A 15,716-nucleotide genomic window follows, 5' to 3' on the forward strand; every position below is an offset into this window, starting at 1 on the left:
AGTTCGATCCCTGGGTAGGGAAGATCCCCCGGAGAAGGCAACCCACTCCAGTATTCTTGCCTGGGAAATCCCACGGACAGAGGAGACTGGTGGGCTACTGGACATGATTTCACGACTAAACAACAACATTTCACCACTGTTTCAGGAAAAAATGTTTTTCTTAGCTTAAGCTTTAAAGTGTCACAATCAGTCAGTCAGTTCAGTCTCTCAGTCATGTCCAAGTCTTTGCAACCCCATGGACTGCAGCACACCAGGCTGCCCTGTCCATCACCAACTCCCGGAGCTTGCTCAAACAATAATAAATATATTCAGAGAATTCATTTGCTTCATTTCAGGTATCTTTATTGGTATGTATATTAGTATAGTATGTATATTTTGTTCCCGTAAATTTGGGAAACGTAAGTGAATATGTGTATGTCAAGGACAACTTTGATCTGTAATCATAATGAATTAATATCTAGTACTCTATGCTTTCTGGACATTATGAAATACAAAAATAAATGCCCTCAAAATGCTCAGAGTCTAGTTGGGGAAACAACCATTTCATTGCTGCCAGAAACTGACCTCATTGTCTTGCTAGCAGCTACTGACTGTGGTCCAAGATTCTAAAAAAAGACATCCCAACTCACAAGTCAGCTCCAAATTGCAGAAGAAATACAGTTGCACATTCACCACCAGTTCTCTTGTCTTCGTTTTCTATCTCCCAGTGCTACCTCATCTACTGTCTGTTCAAGGAGAAATGTGTTGCTGAGCCTTTGTTCTACTTACACATTAAAATGTAGGATTGAGGACATCCATTCACATGGGTCAGGACATTGGGCTTTAAAATTTTTAGATTATTCATAGAAATTTTTGTTCTGAGTTACCTAAATATCTGCCTTAGTTCTTTAAAAGTATACTCGTAGGATAAGATTGAGTCATAGTCAAAAGAATGTTTGTTTATCCACTTAGCTGGTACACCAGAAAAGGGAGCCATATTTATCCAAATCTGAGTTGCTTGGCAACTGCATCAGCCTTCCATTCTAGTTAACCAGCTGTGGATGGAGCTGTTAGAGTCCAAGGACTGAGCTAACACTCACATATTCACAGAAGGCCTAGATCTACAGCCAACCTGGCCTATGATCTCAATAGAATCAATGCTTCTGGCATTTATAAGATAATAAGCTCCCAGATTTGAAAGGGGCCCACAATGTTATTTAATCTAAGTGCCATCCTGTCTATAACTTCGCTGCTGAGCTCTGGACCAACCGCTGCATAAACATCTGCCAAATTCAGTGAACTAGTAAACGCAAAACTTTTTTCAACAGTGCATTAGCATGCTTGAGATTAAACAGATGGTGAGATTTCCAAATAATAACAGTGTTTATGTTTCAACATTTTTTGTTCTCCGATTTTCTTAAAAGGACACATATTCTTTTTACCATGAAGAAAACCATTATTGTTTATCCCATCTTTGGACAGTTTTTACCCTTAAAAATTCTTCCTTAGACTGAGACAAAAATCTCTCTTTTAATTCTCCCCATTAAAGATAGTTTACCTCTTAGTGTCTTATAGATCAAATCTAATTTCTTTCCCATATAACAACCTAGCAATATTTTATCTTCATCTAAGTTTTTATTCGAGGCTAAATTCTCCTTTCCTTTAATCAAACCTTGCATACATAGTGCTGAGTCCTTCGTGATTTTGATTACTTGTCTCTAAATTTAAACTAGTTTTCGTATATTGTTTTGAAAGTGCTACTCTTAAGAGTAGATCATAGCCTTCCAGGGGTCACAGAATAAGTTGGAACTATGAATTTATGCCTGAACTTGAATTTATGCCTCGTTTCTAGTAAGGCAACTCAAAACTGCATGACCTTATTAATACACATCATGCAAAGAGTTGACTCATTGGAAAAGACTCTGATACTGGGAGGGATTGGGGGGAGGAGGAGAAGGGGACGACAGAGGATGAGGTGGCTGGATGGCATCACTGACTCGATGGACGTGAGTCTGAGTGAACTCCAGGAGTTGGTGATGGACAGGGAGGCCTGGCGTGCTGCAATTCATGGGGTCGCAAAGAGTCAGACATGACTGAGCGACTGAACTGAACTGAACTGATTAATACACATAATATTTGAACTTGATACATTTTGAGTTATTGAAGACAAAAACTTCTGTGGCTTGTCCACATACAAGCTATTAAACAAAGTCTCCATCACATTCATATGTTTTAGAGTTTGGGGACCCAAATGTAAGACCTTAAATTTACCCTGCTAAATCTCATCTTATTTAATTCTGTCTCTTGGGTTAATCAGTCAAAGTCTCCTGATTCTTCTCTCCAGTATATCCTTTCTTTCAGCTTAGGTTCTTATAAATATGTGATGGACCTCACTGTTTATACTCTTCCCCAAGTAGATGACAAAAATGTTTAATGGATGCAAAGGACAGAATCCCATTGTAAATCTTGAAACCTATCACCAGACTGACAGTGATCCATTAATCCACCTTTGATTACAGTCACTGAAGCAGTTACTCATGTTTGCCTCTAGCCCATAATCCACTCTTCATGAGGGATATATGTATCAGGAAGAACCTTGTCAAATGCCTTCCTGGAGCCAGAAGAAGAGAACTAAGATATACTGGCCACCTCTTGCCTTCAAGTAATTTATACTACCTCATTTAATTCATTTGGTTAATTAACAAATGTTTATTGATCATGTATTATATTCCAGGTGCTATTCTAGGCTCTGGGGCTATATAACAATACAAGATTTTTAAAAATTACCATACATACAAGTATTATCCTCATTTTGCAGAGTAGGAAATTGAGGCCTAGAGATGTGAACCAATTCCCAAAGTGAACATATAATTCACACACACACACACACACACACACACACACAATGAGCTGTGGAAGAACACAGAGATAATTACAATCAGCAGTTGTTTCTGAGTGGCACAGAGACTTGGGGATTTGGGAGGCTTATTCTTTTTATTACTATAATAATATACCCTTTTTTCTGCTAAAAAAAATCCAGTTTCAGTTATTACTTTTTCAATAAAAGTCTGGTTCCTTATGGTTTTATTAGTGGCAGGGTGGGGGAAGGGGGAAGGGTAATGGTGAAAGATTAAGGACGTGAACTTAAATTCGTTACCTAGAAGAATAAAGACAAATATAAGATATTCTAAATTACTTTGCTGGTATCTTCTGAATTAAATATAGTATTAGTGTTCTTTTTGGGAACTGAGAGCACTAAACATCCTCAATCCTCATCTTCTTCTAAGCCATGACTTGGGGCCATGGTACAGTATATATCAGGCTTCCCTGATAGCTCAGTTGGTAAAGAATCCACCTGTAATGCAGGAGACCTGGGTTTGATCCCTGGGTTGGGAAGATCCCCTGGAGAAGGGAAAGGCTACCTACTCCAGTATTCTGGCCTGGAGAATTCCATGGACTATACAGTTGCAAAGAGTGTCAGACAAAACGGAGCAACTTTCACTTTCACAGTATATATAAAAGCACATGTGTATCTTTTTTCTTGAAGCTCTTCCCATGTAAGATAGGAGAACTTACCACATTCTTTTTAATACTTACATTGTATAATCCTGCAGAAATGTACTATATCTGATTTAATACCAGCCTCCTATTGATGGACAGTTGCCTTGTTTCTAGCCTTCACAATTGAGAGCAATTATTTTAATTTAGTTACTTCAAAATATATAACATATACCAAGTGCCAAGCAGTATTCCAAGCAGTTTACAAAAGCGAGCTCATTTAATCTCTAAAATAACCCTTTGCGGTAGGCACTGCTACTATCATGACTGCTCTGCAGATGAGGAAACTGAGAGTAGAGCAATGAAGTGATTTGTCCCTGGCCACACAGCTTAAAAGCAAGAGCTGGCATTCAAACCCAGGCTGTTCTAGCTAAGAATTTGTCTTAACCTTTGATGGGATTTGATTCCTCTTCATTGCTGCAACATAATTGTCTGTTCCTGAAGTAGATCGGTTGCTAGGCATAAGGAATGAAGCATGCTTTTAGTAGCCAGCATTAGCATGTGGGAAAAAACTGAGAAGAGAAAAAATAGATGGCAAAATGCATCTAGAGCCACTTTCATTCCACTCTGCCGTGCTTACTCCCAACAACCTCTGCAGAGCATTTTGAAAGGCAGGCAGACCAAAGCCTCCCAAGTGCTACGTTTCCCTACAAGTAGGAAGTCTCTTCAACCAGGCACACTGAAGTAGAAATGACAGCCCAACAAAGACCATCAGCTTTGAAATTTTGCAGAAAAATAGTACAGACACTAATGTAATTTTGTATAAAGTTTCATTAGGGTGCATAATTTTAAGTTAAGGGTAAACAATCTAAGTTCTCTAAAAGAAGAATTTGTTTCAAGAAAAAAAAAAATTTTTTTTCCGGAACTACAATTGTAGTTTCTCAGTCAGAAGAGAAGTAATTTTGTTGTGATGAAAAACTCAAAAGCCAAAATGCACTCAATTCTTTCCCCCAGATGTAGTGCCATTGGTTTTCTGGTGCCAGTTTTTATATTTCTTAAAGATGACATTGCATGCTGCCAGTTAGTAATACTATTTGAATCTCATAAGTCTTCAGGGGAACCTTGTCAACGCTTTTAAACTTTTATACTTGGGTTTTAAACTTGACAAGTTCCACTCTCCCATGCTCAAGTGGTAAATACAAAAAATAACTTCCAGTTTCTTTTAGTACATATAACGCTAATTAGTTCATTGCTCTAATTTTACATCTGGCCTTTGGTACAGCTGAAGCTTTGCCTGTATATTAGTAATGACATAAACGTTTGCACATCTTTGAAAGTCTGAGAATATGAATCAACTTAAGAGAAACAGATTTGATTGGAACAGAAGAGATACATCTGAACAATTTCTTTACTGTTGTTAATGGTGGTAGAAATGCAATTTGAACTTCAAGATGAAAAAAAATTATGGAGAATAAATGAAGAGAGGGAGTGACTGCAAAGTATATGCAACTCTTGGCAGTCAAAAGAGAAAAATTCAGAAAATTAATGGCTCATGTGGGAGACATGAATTAATTTGGTGTTCTAAGCAAAAAGATAACATTTTCCAAGTATAGAAGAATTTATAAATTCTGCCGTTTTGAATCAAGAGGTGGTATCTGCACACAGCTGAGAGAGCTGTGCTGCCAGATATAGCCATTTCACATTAGGAACTCTGGCCTGAAGTGATGGGTGCAAGGCCTCCTGCACACAGCACCCTGTGAGTAAGCAGAATGACTAAGCACAAAGGAAAGAGAAGGGGAAAAAAGATTTTATTTTATTACCCAGATTCTGTTTTTATTTACCAGGAATTGTTAGAGGGCTTTGCTGGTGACATTCTCCCAAGTAAACAATGAATCTTCACCCTCCAAAACATAGATGTAATTCATTGCTCTGTGTATTTGGAATGAAATTAAATCTGATAAGGCTTTATATACATCAGAAATGTGAAGAACTTTAGATAGTCATGGGAATAATTCTGCCTGATCTCATATCACCTGTGTAGGAAAAAATTCTGATAGCCTTTGAAATGTACTGAAAGGTTCAGTTTAGTTCAGTCCAGTTGCTCAGTTGTGTCCGACTCTGCGATCCCATGAACTGCAGTACACCAGGCTTCCCTGTCCCTCACCAACTCCTGGAGCTTGCTCAAACTCATGTTACTAGTGGTTTTCACGGAAAACTATGTTCAGTTTAGAGCACATTCTTTTGGACTATCTCGTTCTAGAGGGCTTGTGTCCTTCATTGCCTTTGAGCTATTTTACAGCTCTGTAATTTGTAGATAATGAATGCAATGCAAATATTTTTTGTCAATAGTCCCACAAATAAATTTTGGAGCATCAGGAGACAATTGCTGTCTCTCTCTTACCCTGCAGACATAGACAATTTTTGCATCTATTTGCATATTTATTTCATAATTTTCCTGTACCTCCACCTTTGAAATTCTCCTTGAAACCAGCTGTAACATCTTATTGGTTCCTTTATTAATTAATGAGTTAAATGTCTTGGTACTTATTGATTTTAGATGTACTATATAAAATTCACAGTTTCTCTTTTTTGAAAATTATTTTTAATGATTTAACCAATTCCTATACATTCCAATTTAATTAACATTTAAAATTATTCAAGACATCACTTCATTTTTCAAGAGAACCTCCAGGTTCCATTTCCAAAGAACAGAATATGGAAATATGGCTATTCCCCCCAGCTCTGCTCATCATCCCTATCTTGCAAGTAAATTTTTTCTCATAATTTAATAAGATCTTTTGTTTCCCTTATAAATGTTTCATTCATCAACTTCCTTGGAGCCAAGAAAACTCGTCAAAGAGACAGCCATTCTGTGAGTGGAGTAGGTTTTCTTATTTCCCCCCTTTCCTTGTTTTTGGTACTTTTAAATATATACTTTTAATATCAGTACTATCTTTCTTTTTTTTCTTTTTATTTTACAGTGTGTAAGCCGACTGATATTATGTATGAGTGAGTGAGTGAGTGAAGTCGCTCAGTCGTGTCCGACTCTTTGCAACCCCATGGATTGTAGCCTACCAGGCTCCTCCCTCCATGGGATTCTCCAGGCAAGAGTACTGGAGTGGGTTGCCATTTCCTTCTCCAGGGGATCTTCCCAACCCAGGGCTCGGACCCAGGTCTCCGGACCCGGGTCCCCCACATTCTAGGCAGACGCTTTAACCTCTGAGCCACCAGGGAAGCCCTGATATTATATATAGTCTAATATTTATGTATATATATATAGTCTAATATTTATGTAGAAAGTATACTTGTGGTGGGGGTCAAATTCAAGAAATGCCCCCCAAGGAGGTCTTTCAATTATATAAGCCTTGCATAATCTGTTCAGATTCTCCTGGTGCATAAATTAATACTGAGTACTGAATATTTGAGAAAATAGAATCTCTAGCTTCCAGGAAATCTTTTAATAAATGAGTATCACAAATCTTTCAGCAATTATTACTAAGGTCTTATGTATTAGATAACCACACACACATATGCCCTCACCCCAAAATACTGAAAAGAAAACATATGTTTTTCATTGAACTTGATTTCAGTTTTAGACTTCCTTTAAATCTGCAATCAGTATACCTTTGAAATAATGGGCTTCCCTGGTGGCTCAGACAGTGAAGAATCTGCCTGCAATGCAAAATCCCAGGTTCGATCCCTGGGTTGGGAAGATCCCCTGGAGAAGAAAGTGGCAAGCCACTCCAGTATTCTTGCCTGGAGAATTCTATGGACAGAGGAGCCTGGTGGGCTGTAGTCCATGGGGTTGCAAAGAGTTGGACACGATTGAGTGACTAGCATACACACACACACACACCTTTGAAATAAGTGGAAACATTTGAGGTGTTCCTATAGTATTCTGATTATCAGGAGCAAACAGGAACCAGCAGTTTGTAGTGACAGAATTTTATTAACAGCTTAAAACTATTCTTATGGAATCTACAGCTCAAGGGTCATAGAAGACTCAAGAAGTACTAGGAAGGTTTGGTTAGTTAACCCTCATAGTGACCCATGGTACTTCTTGCATCCACAGCAATCTTTTCAAGAATTGAGAGCCCTGTTTAGTTTTTTTTTTTTTTTCTTTAACTTACTCTTTTAAAAAATCTAGAAATAGGAACTGTTGTCAACTCTGTTCCCTAAGCTCCCCAGGAAACAGCATATTCATAAGAATAAATAGACCCAAGAATGCTACTTACATTTATAGCTAAATCAATTTTGTTTTAGTTTTATATTTCCTAATGCTATAAATGATAACACTTTCTATAATACTGTTTACTTAACAGCAGAGTTATCCTTCACATTAAAAATCCTCAGTCCTGCTGAGTCCCTTTCTGATCCTCCCAGTAGTTCTACTGGTCACCTGGGGGAAGTATAGGGTGGTATCTGAGAGTCAAGCCAGATCCCATCATTTACTTAATCACTTATTTCAATCGCCATTCTGGAAAATGACTAATAATGGTGTCTGTCTTAGAGAGCTGGTTTGAGGATTAAGAAAATCAATGTGGGGTCTTCCCAGGGGTCCAGTGGCTGGGACTCCGAGCTCCCAATGCAGGAGGCCCAGGTTCTATCCCTGGTTGGCGAACTGGATCCCATATGTAACTGGGAGTTTGTATGTTGCAACTAAAGAAAGAAAAAGAAAAAAGATCCTGCCTGCCACAACTAAAGATGTTGTGTCCCACTACCATGATCTAAGATCCCATGTGTCACAGTAAGACCCAGCATAGCCAAATAAATAAATACAAATAAATATTTTAAAAGGAAAATTGCTGTGTGTAAAGCATGGTATCTGGGCTGCAGTAGGCACTCAATAAACATTAACATGTGCAGGTCAAAGATTGGCTCAAAAACTGTTGTGTACCAAGGCAGATAACCCAGGAACAACCCACTCCATTTAACAATCCACTCCACTTAGACTCTGCTTTCCTCCCCGAGACAGGTAGCAGAAATGAGCTCTCTTTGCCTTGAGACCTGGTAGAAGTAGAAGACAGAGGAGGCAATCCCTCCCAATCCTCTCGCCCCTGGCATTTGTTAAAGTGTCCTCTGAGGCAGTGGTTCTCAAGGGTGGTACAACTATTTCTCTAGTGGCTCTTCAATATCCTCCCGGTTGGTTTGTGAACATCCTCCTAGATTCAAGCACAAGCAAGAAGACTTAAAGAAAAAAATCTCACTGCTCTAAATAAATTCAGGTCTCCCAAACCAGATAAATTATTTGAAATTTTTTAAACAAGTTAATTTTTAAAAATTTCTCTGTATATAAAATCATCTCTGTGCTTTACTCATCCTGTAATGGCACTTCACGTGGAAAATATAAAGATATTTTTCTTCTATATCCTACAGGACAGCCAAACACTATACTGTCCAAAACAGTAGCCACTAACTCATGTGGCTATTGAGCCCTTGTAATGTGTCCAGTGAGGAGCTGAATTTTTCACTTAAGTCAATAAAAGTTATAATAGCCACCTGTGACCAGAAGCTACCATATTGGGCAGAACGACTCTAGAACAACCCTTGTCACCAGAAATCTGTTTCTTCATTCTTTCCCTGTCTGGTTGCTATTTTAACTTTTCAGCCCTCACCAAAGGGGGACTGATAAAGATGATTCCTGGCAGCAGTGGTAGACATTTCTGCTCTGGGAGGTGAAGTGCGTGGGATGGGGTAGGGAAGCACACTCGAGCTCTTCAGATCACACTTAGATGAACACATCCATCATTACAGAAAGTTCTTTTGGACAGCACTGCTCTCTAGAGGGTGGCTGAAGGTGTTTGAACATGACAGGTTTGAACTAATGGACAAAATGAAATCTGCTGTCTGCACACTTCCAAAGCCAGGACCAGGAAGAGTTATTGAATTATACTGGCTGTCTATCTTAAAATACACAGAGCAAATGCTAGAGTGAATCAGCCATCCTCAAGCAGGCTCAAAACATAACCTGGTCATCATTGCTCTGGACACCAGGGAAAGATGAGCTCTGGGACCTTGGCACATAGGCTGGATTTTATGTGGATAGTTGAAAACTATCTACAGAATGTACTCTTACATAATGAATAAGCTTCCCTCACTGATAAATGCCAACTTTCCAGTGGACCATGGAAAATTGGCTATTTTTGGCCACTCAGTGGGAGGCCATGGAGCTCTTACTTGTGCTTTGAAGAGCCCTGGAAAATGCAAATCTGTGTCAGCATTTGCTCCAATTTGCAACCAGTTCCGTGTTTTTGGGTGGGTATGTTGGTTGCTCAGTCATGCTCTACTCTTTGAGGCCCATGGACTGGGGCTCACCAGGCTCCTCTGTCCATAGAATTCTCCAGGCAAGGATAATGGAGTAGGTTGCCATTTGGGTGGGTGGGAGGGCAAAAATCTCTCAATGGACATTTGAAATCAGACTGAAATCGTTGAAAAGCTTATGTCACTGCTGTTCTTTGTAAGTTTTATTCAAGTTCTTGCTATACATGATCAAGGAGGCAATGACTAAACATTTCAGCCACACAGTACTTCCTGACATCAGTTGTTTTTAGATTACAATAGGGTTATGATTATAGTTACTTTTCTTTGCAATCTTTTTTAATGACCACATCAGTATTTAAGCAGTATTCCCAAATTCAGGAAAAATCAGGCACTAGAATCTTTTTTGAGGTATAGAAGTTGAAAAAAAAAAAAATACAGTTAATTTGATTTTAAAATATGAGTTTTCATGACACTAAAAGAGTTTGTATAGTTGAGTGCTTCAGTCATGTCTGACTCTGCAACACTATGGATTGTAGCCCGCCAGGCTCCTCTGTCCAGGGGATCCTCCAGGCAAGAATACTAGAGTGGGTTGCCATTTCCTTCTCCAGGGGATCTTCCTGACCCAGGGATCGAGCTCACGTCTCCTGGGATTGCCAGGTGGGTTCTTTACCACTAGCACCACTGGGAAGCATCTAAATACAAGAAAATACATAAGACAAGAAAAGTCCAAGTGCATACTTAGGATTGTAGAAGGCTTGTCAAACGTGTTTGAACAGTACCACACAATTATTCAGACTTTTCTATAGTTACTTTTTTAAAGAATGTAGGCAAACTGATCTTGTTTTACAGATCTCTTTGACACTTTTTATGAGGTTGTAGTAAATCATTCAAGACTTGTCTGAAGATTGAGTTTCATTTGAGTGAGGAATGGATTTTCATTGCTGCATCTGTGAGAGGTAAGAAATTAATCACTTTTTTCTCCCCAAAGTCAACTTAGAATTAAACCCCACATCTTCTCCTTCCTCATCATGTTAGAAACTGGAATTATAAACTATACTCCATTCTGGGCTGTAGAATCCTTCCCTTCCCTGGGTCTTTCCTGGTGGCCCAGTGGCTAAGACTCAGCACTCCCAATGCAGGGGGCCCAGGTTCCATCCCTGGTCAGAGAACTAGATCCCATGTGCCACAACTAAAGATCCCAAATGCCACCCCTAAAAAAAAAAATGATCCTTCATGACGCAACAAAGATTGAAGACCCCCAAGTGCCACCACTACAACCTGACACAGCCAAAGAAAGAATCCTTTTTCTCGCCCATCAACCTTTCCCACAGGTATTTGCCGAGGTTGCTACTGCTGCTAAGTCACTTCAGTCGTGTCCGACTCTATGCGACCCCATGGACTGCAGCCTACCAGGCTCTTCCGTCCATGGGATTTTCCAGGCAAGAGTACTGGAGTGGGGTGCCATTGCCTTCTCCTTTGCAGAGGTTACATTGATTTTATTTCATCCACTATTATTTCATCAACACTGGGAGAAATTCGCAAAAGTATAGATACTTATTAAAGCTTCAGAAATGCACAATTTCACCCATTCATGCTTTCATTATCCTTAAAACAGGGAATAGAAAATGGAGCTCCTCTAAATTCCTTCCAATTAGATTTAGGACTGCATAGGGAGACCTGCCACAGGGTCACAGGTGGTGAACTTGGAGGTTTTTATCCCAGGCCTTGGTTTGCCCCCACCCAAGACACCCACACCCATGCCAGCCAACGCTGGCACCACAGGCTGGTCCTGGCTCTGGCTCCATCCATCCTGTCTACCCTGTAGACAGTCCCAAGCCCTTTCTGCTGCCTGCTCCAGGCCTCCCTCCATGCATGCACTGCCAGATGGATCTAAAGTATTTTCACTTTTGCCTCACTGTCGCATACTTCCCATTTCTCCAGTCTGCAGCCCTATTGATCCTTGAGAAGTAGAAGCGTGGTCCATCCTAGAAGCATGGTCCAAGGGCCAACACTGAGCCAGATCCCAGCTCCTCAGTCAGAGCCTCCTCCCTTCCACCTACCACTGGTCCACTAACTATTAACAGGTCCAACAGGACCCAGAGAATTTCTGAAATGGCATAAAGTGAACAGTATGTTCTCTCTGTTTCATATAAAATCTAGCTGCCAGTGGTCCATGGGGATATTCAAAAGGACAGTTATGCAAAAGCTAAAAGAATAATAACAACAACAAAAAGCTGAGTATTTACGGTAAGTTCAGACATGCTTCAGGGAGCACTGGTGGATGTAGGCAGAGGTACCCACCATGACCACCAGCAGAAGCCCACGTGGTATAAGCAGAAATGTGCATGTTGACTCTCTGTCCTTAATTCCTCTGTATGCTCAGGTTCTTGTGTTGGCAGCTGAGAAAGCCACTGACAGCTGGGGAGTTATTTTCTCCTTTGGTCACAAGATGATGGAGATGATCTAGGGTGGGAAGTGAGGGGGAGAGAAAGAGGAGACAAATGCTCACTGCTCTGACCAGAACTGGTAAGAAGGCTCATAGGTCTTCCTTTCATGTAGGTCAGACACCTAAATAACTCGAGTCTATCCCTTGCATTTGACTAGAAACAGCAGGAACACACCAACAAAACTCTTGAGGTGTCATAACGAAGTATCAGGTTTAAATCAGCCTTTTTTTTCTTTTCTTTTTTTCCCTTGGATCATTACAAAATACTTAATCCAGATTGTATTATTTCCAGAAAACCTGAGGAATCCACAGAACTCAATAGAATACTATTTTCCAAGTATGAGAGCTAGCCAGGAAAATTATTAAAAGTTAATCTTTCCTGTTTTGTTGATGACTGTTGAACTAAAACAGGCAGAAACTTGGATATCTAGAGTCGTCCATTGTACAATGTTTTCAGGCACCCTGACTAGGAATATACCTGATGAGAGAGAGCTATTGTTTTGGAATTTTCCACTTGCTGTCTTAGTGAGTCCATGAATTTGCAGATCAATCCACTCTTTAGTTTACATGTGTTAAACATACTCTGTATTTAATACATGCTGCATCTATAATATATCTGTACAATGTTAAATTCATAATGGACCACTGATTATTATATTTACTGCTTAGAATTATCTTGAACAATGAAAGTTTTTTCCAGACAATGCATATTTTTTCGATTGTTCCCTAACTGAATGTTGTTGTTGTGGATAGATATTTTGGCATTTCCATCACTTAAAAGAGGGTTGTTAATTCTGGCCACATTCTAGGTAGAATTCTTTACATTCTTCAGTCTTTCTTCCCCATCATGAGCTATTCCTCTTACAGCAGTTCTATGTAAGCATTACTTCTTTTATGATCAAATTAGGCAAGTGTGTTCTACTTAATAAACTAATTTTATTTTTTACAGTAAAATTCTCTATTTTAGCTATACATTTTGACTTCACCTTTAAACTTACAGCAACAAAGTATATCATGTAAAAAATATGAAAAGTGGAAGACCATAAAAATGCCAGTGTGTCGTGTTAGGATGATATGATTACTTTTGCTGTGTATTTTCATTATTTTTTGTTTGTTTGGTTGGTTTTTTGTTTGTTTTTGGCTGCACCATGCAGCTTGTGGGATTTTAGTTCCCCCACCAGGGATTGAACCTGGGCCCATGGCACTGAAAGCACCAAGTCTTAACAACTGGACTGCCAGGGAATTTCCTGTTTTCTTTAGTTTTAAGATATTCCATTAAAACGAAAGATAAACTTGCCTTGTTTAACCATCGGTCTCAGGCAATTCAATTTCTCAAGCCTTCTTTATACTCAGAATTAAATACCGTGTTGGCACCTTTCTCTATCCTCTTTCTGAATTTATATTGAGATGGAGAAGGCAATGGCACCCCACTCCAGTACTCTTGCCTGGAAAATCCCATGGACCGAAGAGCCTGGTAGGCTGCAGTCCATGGGGTCACTAAGAGTTGGACACGACTGAGCGACTTCACTTTCACGCATTGGAGAAGGAAATGGCAACCCACTCCAGTGTTCTTGCCTGGAGAATCCCAGGGACGGGGGACCCTGGTGGGCTTCGTCTATGGGAATCACACAGAGTCAGACACGACTGAAGTGACTTAGCAGCAGCAGCAGCAGCAGGTCTCTTAAATTCTCTTGGATAATCTCTCCCTTAGGCCACCTCTAAACTTTTGAATCTTGTTTTATTATGTTTTATTACTGTGATTTATTTTTATAATTACTGATTGAGTGTTAGTCACTCAGTCATGTCCAACTTTTTTTGACCCCATGGACTGTAGCCCACCAGGCTCTTTTGTCCATGGGATTCTCCAGGCAAGGATACTGGAGTGGGTTGTCATTCCTTCTCCAGTAATTATAACAAATTATAATTAAATCTGTTACTTCTCACATTCATCATATTTTCAAATTCAGTATCTTATTTCTTCTCAGTAGTTAGAATTTTAAAAAATATATTAAACATCATGGACAACAGTTATATTTTCTGTACTATCTCAAATGCACTGGTCTATTTCTCTGAGCTCTGACTAAATCTGGATTTGTTTCAGTAAGCAAATCAATAAAAACTGCTTACTGACCATGGATTGCATGTCATGTTCTCCTTGGTTAGGACCACTGTGTACAGCTATGCAGGTGTGCCCTGCACAAGGGCACCTGGCCAACAGATGAATGGAGGCTATTTGTTAACATCTGCCAAGAGGAGGAGGCTATGGGCAGCCCTTTCTTTAGCATTCAGTTCAGTCGCTCAGTCGTGTCTGACTCTTTGCGACCCCGAATCGCAGCACACCGGGCCTCCCTGTCCATCACCAACTCCCGGAGTTCACTCAGACTCACGTCCATCCAGTCAGTGATGCCATCCAGCCATCTCATCCTCTGTCGTCCCCTTCTCCTCCTGCCCCTTATCCCTCCCAGCATCAGAGTCTTTTCCAGTGAGTCAACTCTTCACATGAGGTGGCCAAAGTATTGGAGTTTCAGCTTTAGCATCATTCCTTCCAAAGAAATCCCAGGGCTGATCTCCTTCAGAATGGACTGGTTGGATCTCCTTGCAGTCCAAGGGACTCTCAAGAGTCTTCTCCAACACCACAGTTCAAAAGCATCAATTCTTCGGCACTCAGCTTTCTTCACAGTCCAACTCTCACATCCATACATGACCACAGGAAAAACCATAGCCTTAACTAGATGGACCTTTGTTGGAAAGTAATGTCTCTGCTTTTCAATATGCTATCTAGGTTCTTTAGCATTACATCAAGTGTGCCTTAGAAAGCATCACTACGAACAAAGCTAGTGGAGGTGATGGAATTCCAGTTGAGCTATTTCAAATCCTGAAAGATGATGCTGTGAAAGTGCTGCACTCAATATGCCAGCAAATTTGGAAAACTCAGCAGTGACCACAGGACTGGAAAAGGTCAGTTTTCATTCCAATCCCAAAGAAAGGCAATGCCAAAGAATGCTCAAACTACCGCACAATTGCACTCATCTCACATGCTAGTAAAGTAATGCTCAAAATTCTCCAAGCCAGGCTTCAACAATATGTGAACCATGAACTTCCTGATGTTCAAGCTGGTTTTAGAAAAGGCAGAGGAACCAGAGATCAAATAGCCAACATCCGCTGGATCATGGAAAAAGCAAGAGAGTTCCAGAAAAAAAATCTATTTCTGCTTTATTGACTATGCCAAAGCCTTTGACTGTGTGGATCACAATAACTGTGGAAAATTCTTCAAGAGATGGGAATACCAGACCACCTGATCTGCCTCTTGAGAAATTTGTATGCAGGTCAGGAAGCAACAGTTAGAACTGGACATGGAACAACAAACTGGTTCCAAATAGGAAAAAGAGTATGTCAAGGCTGTATATTGTCACCCTGCTTATTTAACTTCTCTGCAGAGTACATCATGAGAAACGCTGGGCTGGAAGAAGCACAAACTGGAATCAAGATTGCTGGGAGAAATATCAATAACCTGAGATATGCAGGTGACACC

The sequence above is a fragment of the Bos mutus genome, chromosome 23, assembly GCF_027580195.1.
Source record: "Bos mutus isolate GX-2022 chromosome 23, NWIPB_WYAK_1.1, whole genome shotgun sequence".
Taxonomy (NCBI): Eukaryota; Metazoa; Chordata; class Mammalia; order Artiodactyla; family Bovidae; genus Bos; species Bos mutus.